An 8,747-nucleotide genomic window follows, 5' to 3' on the forward strand; every position below is an offset into this window, starting at 1 on the left:
AGTATTGATATTTATATCATTTATATTTTATGCTTGAAATAACGTAACCTCAAAATATGCGCATATAAATAGGCGCGCCAACTATTCAAATCATGAGAATCGCCAGCATCGAAATCTGGAAATATTAAAGTCCTAATCTCTTGATTTTATTTCAAAGCGGATAGAGATATAAATAGAACCGCCGAAGTGTTCCGATCGGCAATCGTGCACCTTCGAGTTTTCAAATTCAGAAGAGGAGAAATGGGTTGCGCGCACAACCCAGTCATTTTCTCCTACTATATTCACACGGACATAGCCCTGTCATAGTATTGGACCACATCTCGTTTCAGATCTGGGATCACTGATCCTGCCAGGTGACTTCTCGTCAGTGCAACAGCTCTACAAGGAGGGAATCTCACACCTAGCCAAGGAAATCAAGGTATCATTTTTCTTACAAGTGCGGTGCACGCTTCTCTAGCTGTCGTAAAATATTAAACCTGGGTACGCCACCTCGGCTCTAGGAACCATTTTAATTTTGTTTTTCGGGCACGCCATCTAGGCTCTGAAAAAATTTGTATTGATTATGTTTTCAGGGTACGCTACCTCGGCTCTAAAAAACTTAATCACATTATTAAACTAGGTACGCTATCTAAGCTCCAGATTGTGATTTTTAATTGCATTTGATTTTGTATTTTGAACTGCATTCTTATTTTTGAACTGTATATGATTATTTTTCTGGGCACGCCATCTCGGCTCCAGACTTGTATTTATCGTTTCCTCCAACTGAATCTTAGTTCGCCATCCAGGCATAAGATCAGTTTTCCCTTCCTAAACGAGAAATGCACGCTATCTCAGCTATTTCTTGCAAACACATCTTGGTGTGCGCTGTCTAGGCTGCCAAACTATAAACCTCGATTCTTGGCGAACACTATTCAAGCTGCCAAAACAGAACTGATATTATTGTTATATATTTACAAATTATATTTATACTTAGGAAAATTCTTAAGACTGACGAATATTTCAAGACTGAAATAGGTGATTAAATTCTACAAGCTGTTAGGATAAACAACAGAATTTATATTATTTTACAGGCGAAACATTATATTATAAATTGACGAGTTCTGGACAAGAAGGCGACAGGCGCTCGAGAACGAGTAAAAGTATTGTCCAGGCTGTGACGTCAGGTATCAAAAGTGAAATTCGAAATTTAAAAAAACCAAAAATATAGTTAGAAAAATGAACCTGAGTCTCCATTTACAGTTTTTCTCTCGGGCTGCAAATCTTCCAAAAAATAAATAAAAACTGACTTTTTTTAATTGAAAAAAACCATGTTTTTTCACATTCAACTCGCCGTAAGTAATTCGTTTATCAAATAATTAACAAATTCCTTTTTGAGTTTTATTCGTGACACTCTAGCGGCTACAGTGTCCAAAAAGGGTCAAAAGTTAATTTTTAATGTCTTTTTTTTTTAATCCGAATAAAAAATCACATTTTTAGACTTTCACATTAAAAAAGTGAGCGAGGAAGTTTGAGCTACGACAAACTTCAAGCGAACGAATTTTCCACCAATGTATTGGCCAACTTTTTGGAAAACCTCAATTCGATTTGATTTTTAGTTCCATAATTACAGCGATTTTATTACGAGCTCGCGGCGCGACACCACAGGATTTTTCAGGAGACGTCGCAAGGAGGATGTTTCAGCTTCAGGCGACGTTCCCTGAAAAGTCCTGTGGTGTCGCGTCGCAAGCTCGTAATAAGCTCGCTGTAATTATGGAACTAAAAATCGAAACGAATTAAGATTTTCCAAAAAGTTGGCCAATACATTGGCGTAAAATTCGTTCGCTTGAATTTTGTCATAGCTCAAACTTCCTCGCACACTTTTCTAACGTGAAATTCTAAAAATGTGGGTTTTCATTCGGATTAAAAAAAAAGACATCAGAAATTAACTTTTGACCCTTTTTGGACACTGTAGCCTCCACTAGAGTGTCACGAATAAAACTCAAAAAGAAATTTGTTAATTAGTTGTAAACGAATTACTTACAGCGAGTTGAATGTGAATAAACATGGTTTTTTCAATAAAAAAAGTCAGTTTTTATTTATTTACTAGAAAATTTGCAGCCCGAGAGAAAAACTGTAAATAGAGACTCAAGTTCATTTTTTAAGAGCTATCTAACTATATTTTTGGTTTTTTCAAATTTCGAATTTCACTTTTGATACCTGATGTAATGCATCTTACGAACTATCACAATGTGCATGTAGAAAGAAATTTTATTAATAAATGTATCGGCTTTTTTAACAAACAACTAAAATAAATTTTTTTACATTTGTTTTTTTTTTTAAGTTTCTTTAATCTGTTTGATGGTTAGGGAAAGATCATATACTGGAAAGCAATAAAAGAAATATCTATTTCTCCAACTGCCCCAAAAGGTTAAAGCCTGTACAACCGTTTATTAACATTAAAAAAAATGTTGGTATCATTTTAACGGTAAGTTTTCATAGCCTTTTACTAAGTAATAAAGATATTTTTATAATTTTATTTGTAAAATCTATTTCCGAAGACCAAATACGGTAAAAAATATCGTAAAATTAGAAAAATTACCAACGACTTACAAGAATTTTAAAAATAAAAGTCAATGTGTATCATATTCAAATAATATATTGGAAAATTTATAAAAGTATTGATATTGTTCATTTTTTAAATTAATGTATACAGAGTGCAACCGTTTTTATTCGAAATTTCACATCGGTTTTTGTACCATGTTTGAGCCTACGGCAGAATCAAGCAAAAATATTATAAAAATATGTTCATTAGTTACTAAAATGCCCCTCCCTACGCAATGTGACAGACCGTAACATTTCTTTTTGGCTCTCCCCTTATCGCCGTTACGTCAAATTTTTTATATTATGTTTGAAAACATAACAGACGTTTCCTAAATAAAAAGGGGTTTTAAGATGAAGTGCTATCTTTAAATAAATCAAACAACTTTTTTAAAAATAAAGGCTTTTTAAATATTTTTGTAGTCATACAAATATTGAACTTACTTAACCTTAGTACTACTTGCAATTCCCAAATTTAAAACTTTTTCACTACCATAAAAAATAAATGATGATATTAATAATGACATAACATGGAAATTTCGAATGAATATTTATTTGTTGAAAGTTTTCAAACACTTTATTTCGAGTTAAAATTAAATTTTAAGAATGAAAAACAAGAAAATAAGTATTATCAGTTTGTTTTTTAATTTATATAAATATAATTATTATAAGATTTTCAAGGAAATTGAAAAAAGATTCTTGAATATATCAGATGTGTCAGAAAATATTCTAGGATATTTTTAAGAAATTGTTTTATTTTACAGAAAATTACAAAACATTAGGTTGAATTCCAGTCCTTTTCAAAGATGCTTAGGAATGTTTACGAAATTGGTGAGAAATGAAGAAATATTTCATGAATTTTCTGAAATGTTTTCAAATTTCTGAATGTTTCTTATGTGTTTGACTCGTCTTAAATTCCTGAAAATATATTTAACTGACTCAAATTTTTTTCAAAATCTGGAAATATCATTCAAAATGTTAAAAAATTGCCTTATAATCTTCTAAATTTCCCGAAGCATTTAAAGCAAATTTGATTATGCTCTTGAAATCTTTCGAGATTCGTTTACAGCTCCTAAAGTATATTTTTTACATTTAAAAAATTTTTCATTTCTAAAAATCTTCTAAAGTTATTCCAAAGAACCTAAAATTTTTTTAAATTTTCGTCAAATCTTACAAAATTCTTCAAAAATCTTTACAAGTTTAAATTATTTTTTAATCGTTTAAAATTTCTGAACGTCTTTTAAAATTACTCAAATTTGAAAGTACATTATTCAAATCAATATAAACTTTAAAAAAAAATTAGAAACAAAATTGCACAAGAAGTCTTCAAAAGAATTACGTTCCTTAATTTTTTCTAAAATTATCTAAAATGGAAAAATTGCAAGAGTCTAAAAAATATTTGACACACTTTTAAAAAATGTTAGGAAACAATAAAAACTGTTTTTTGATCTCTTTTCAATTTTCTCTTAGAATTCATCGCAAAAAAATCGTTTAAAACGTTGCCATGAACTTTCTTTTATTCTTTTAACGGCCTGGACGCCCTGCAAAATTCAGTGATAATTCAGTTAATCGAAAAACTCCTAATAGCTAGTTAGCCACTGAAAGCGAATAGTCCAGTCGGGCGAGGTCGTGTTCGTCCTCGTGCAATTTCGGCTTTGAAAGAGGCTTTATTTTGCAGCGTGTAACAGAGCCGATTCACCGACACACAACGTTTGTCCACTTCTTACTGTCAAGTTTTTTTGTTCCCCTTTCATACGGCTCAAGCACCGTTGTCTACTTTTTACAGCCAATATTCTATTGCTACTTTTTACAGCCGTGAAATTATATCTATTTTTAAGGCACTTTTCTATAGCTGCTTCTTACTCACCAACGAGATATTTCCACTTTTTATTGTCAGCCGCTCATTTGTTAATCAAAATTGAATAGTTAAATTTAGGTCTACAAAAGTAATGTTCAACCAAAGGCTTGAAATTTTAACTAAAATAATGGAATATTAAATTGGAATAATCATATTTTTACTTAAAAAAAATATATTTCAACCAAAAAAAATTTTTTTTAATAGTTACATTTTCAAACAAAGCTATGATTTTTCAATTAAAATTATGAACTTTTTACTAGAGTAATTGACTTTTGAATCAAAGAGATTAATTTTTAAACGAAATTATTGCATATGCAAGTTGAATAGATCAATTTTAAATCCAAAAGATGACATTTTAACAAAAGGGTTTTACTTTAAACAGGAATAGTTTAATTTTGAACCAAAAAGTGAATTTTAAAACAAGAAGATTAATCAAACAAAACAGGGTTTCAAAACAATACATAAATTTTCAACTGAAGAGGACAATTTTGTAATCAAATAGTTGAATTTCGAACTAAGGAAGATCAATTTTCAACCACAAATGGAATAGTAAAATTTTGAGTTTAAAAATTAATTTTCAAAGGAACTGATGAATTTTCAACTAACACTCTGACTCTCCAACTCGAATAGATTAACTTTATGCCAAATTTTAAATAACAATAGGAGAATATTCAATTGGAATTTATATTTTTAGTAAACAAAATTAATATCAACAAAAATACTCATTTGAAAAAAATACTTACATTTTCAAACAAAGCGATGAATTATCATCTTAAATTATAACTCTTCAAACTATAATAGTTTAATTTTATACCAAAAAGATGAATTTTTTATCAGAATAATGAATCTTTAATTAGGATATTCAAATTTTTTATGAAAAAGATAAATTTTTAATCGAGAAGGTTAATTTCTATCAAAAAAGAACTAATAAAAAAGAAGGTAATTTGCAAAAAACAATTGAAGAGTTAAATTTTTTGTTAAAAAAATGTTTGTTTAACCAAAAAACTGAATTTTTATTTGCAATTATGTATCTTCAACCATAAAAATTAACTTTCAACCAAAAAATTTGACTTAAAACCAAGTAATTACATTTTTGTTCCAAAAACATTTTTTTCGACAAAGGCGTAGTAGGGGATATTCGAAACTAAAAAGGACGACTTTCTAAATTTGATTTTTTAAGTAAGAAATATTCTTCCAACAAAGAGAAAAAATTGCGAACAAAATGTCGAATTGCAGTAAAAAAAAAGTAATTAAAAAAAAAGTTTTCAACGACATAGTTCAATGCAGTAATATACATCAACCTTTAGGCGTGCAAAATCATTATTATTCAATTTTATATCATAAGACAAAAATAAAATTAAGCACGCTCTTGAAAAAATCCCCAAACTTTAAGAAAAATCCCTGAAATTTTCATGTTTTTCTAGATGTATAAAAGTTCCCTGATAATGACAGGTTTTTCAAGTTTTTCAGGTAAAGTAGATACCCTGTTCACTACACAAAATTGTGTATTTCTATTAACCGTCTACAAAACCTGTCCCTAATGCGTCCGTAACAAGTTGGGGATCCAATGAAAATACATCAGTTTTATAAAAATTGTGCCAGTGGTTTTCGTTGGTGAAAATGTTTACTGCACAAATGGACACAAGTGTAGCAAAATTCAGCTAACTTTCATTTTTTTAAATATAAATTTTGTGGTTCTAGCTTCCGGGATATAATACATTCCTATTTAGTACGCGCAATATTCAGAGTATTTTGAGACCGCCTAAGTAAAAAAAAAATAGATTTTACGTCGGTGTCTACCCGTCGCTGTTGTTGTCGTTGTGAAAATGTCGTCTGCGCAAAGTCCTGTTTTCAAGATTCGGCCAAGATTCGTTTCTTTCGAATAATATGTTTGCACTGATCAGGAAATAGCAGAGAATTAGTAAAATATATATAATAAAATAAAATTGAGATTTGCTTAAACTTCACATCTTCAAAACGAGCGATGATCAATTAGCCTGTAAATACCTTAATACTTACGTCAGCGGGAGTCTAATAATTTAATTTCTTATTTTTAAAATTTAACTATGAGGTTAAGAATTCCTCAATTTTAAATATTTTTGTGAAAATCCATGCATTTTGTTAAAAATTAATCTTTTTAGTTAAGAAGTAAACTATGTATTTGGATACAAATTTATTTATTTTAGCCTTGTTTAAAAATACATTTTTATAGTCGAAGACTCATCATTCTACGTTTTATGTATTAGAATAGTAATGTTAATTACCTTTTACAAACAAATTGAAAAAAACCTTAGAGATATGTTAGTAAGGAATCTGCCTGGGCACTTGAAATGTCTTTCCGACTAATACGCTAGGACTATTGCAGTATTTTTAATTAAACGTAAAACTTTAAAAATAGCTAACTTCTGGGTCGTATGTAGTCTCGTTCCATGCACTCTGGAAAGACAAGGGTACCCAGGTAGCCGTAGAGGAAAAGACAAGTGCCCGCCTTTATGTGCTGGTCCCAGGTATTGCGGGAAAATTTATGATTATCCCACCCTAGATCACCCTAAACCTCTTCAATATTTCTATTTACAAAACGAGCATTTTATGATGAGATTAAAAATTCCCCAATGGCCTACTGGGCGTAGCTGGGTTGCGCGAATAGACCTCTCTCTAATCCCTGGTTCAGAAAAGGTTCTCTAATCCTATGGCTAGCTTGCGCTAAACCTTATACCTCTCGCAAAATTAAATTATCTCAACTTCACCTTTTAAAATGTGCCTATGAACTGGGGTAATAAATAAATCGCTAGACCCTAATGAGAAATGGGCGGAAAACTGTAGACTATTTATATGCAATGCTTTCAGTTTAAATCCAGGACTCTGCAAATTAAATGGAAAATTCCAAACAGTACCGTATATATATTTAAAATTAAACATGAGAATTTGTAGCGTTGCAGCAACAGAAACATATTTAAATGCAGTGGATTAAATAATATTAGAATGTGCTCGTATAAAAGTGCCTTTTAACCCCCAAAAAATTGTTATCGATTTTAAGATTGCAATTCATCAAGCAATTGTAACACGGTGGTCTTTGGCATAAATAATAGGTTGCCGTTTTCATCTGGGCCAATCGTGTTACAGAAAATTCCAGTCCCTCGGTTTGACAAAATTTTATAAAGATCCATCTTCCACCGAGGGTTAGTATTTAGAAATGTTTTTCGGGCTTTAGTTTGTGAAGCCAGCAGATGTAGGCTACTTTTTGGCAAATGAAATTTTCGAAAAACAGCCGGAAAATGAAGCAATAGCTTCATTCTGCATTTGTATTGTAGACAATTATTTAAACGACGATGCGATTTTTCCCCTGTCGTTCTGGGCGTGTAACGACTACAATACGATATACTGGTCGACAAATGCATGCGAATCATTTCACTCGCGATTTAATGCGTGTTTTTATTCCTCGCATCCAAATATCTACATATTTATAGAGTCATTATTAGGCTTTGAATCTGAAACATACGCGAAAATCAATTTCGTAAAGAAAGGAAAAATGAAGCAGCCGCGACCTGATGTGCTAAAGAAGTAGGCTTTCGTTAATCGAAATTTTTTTAATTAAACTCTAATACAATCACGCAAAAGGAGTTAGTTATTTCATTATGTTACGGTTTTCTTCCTGTAGCAAAATAATATAATGAAAATTGTAACTATTTTGTAAGAAGATATTTCAAAAATAGTGTAAGTTTAAATGTTTTAATAAATTTTAGGCAATATCTGAAATAATTAACGTTTTATAATGCTGCTACTATAGACTAATTTTAAACCTATTTTTCCAAAGTGTAGCAACAGCTTACAAGCGTACGGAGATAAGTTTAATATATTTACGAAACTAACGATTTTATCACAAATAATATTGCAATTTTTTCCAAATTTTTGTTATAAGTGTAAATACTTTCACTGCAATAGAAAAATTGTTTATATGTATTTTCATGAGCTGTGTACAAAGAATAGTGCAATTTTTTCAACTTTTTTGTACCAACTTTAAGTTCTTACACTGATAAGAATTTTTTAGATATATTCTCATGAGCTGCGTACAAATGTTTTTATATTGTATAAAAATGTAAACCTCAGGGATATTACTTATCTGAAGTTGGATGAAAACGGTGCAAACAATTGACAACTACAATTATCCAACGACACATAATTTTTATCAGCCTCATTTTATCCAACTTTAGATCAATTGTGGGTCCGGATGCAATAAGGGCACATAAAATTTTTTCGTGCGAAAACGAAGTCCCCTGGAGGCTTTAGAAAAAATTTTCGAATTTTAATTTTC

Source organism: Belonocnema kinseyi, chromosome 6 (assembly GCF_010883055.1).
Source record: "Belonocnema kinseyi isolate 2016_QV_RU_SX_M_011 chromosome 6, B_treatae_v1, whole genome shotgun sequence".
NCBI lineage: Eukaryota > Metazoa > Arthropoda > Insecta > Hymenoptera > Cynipidae > Belonocnema > Belonocnema kinseyi.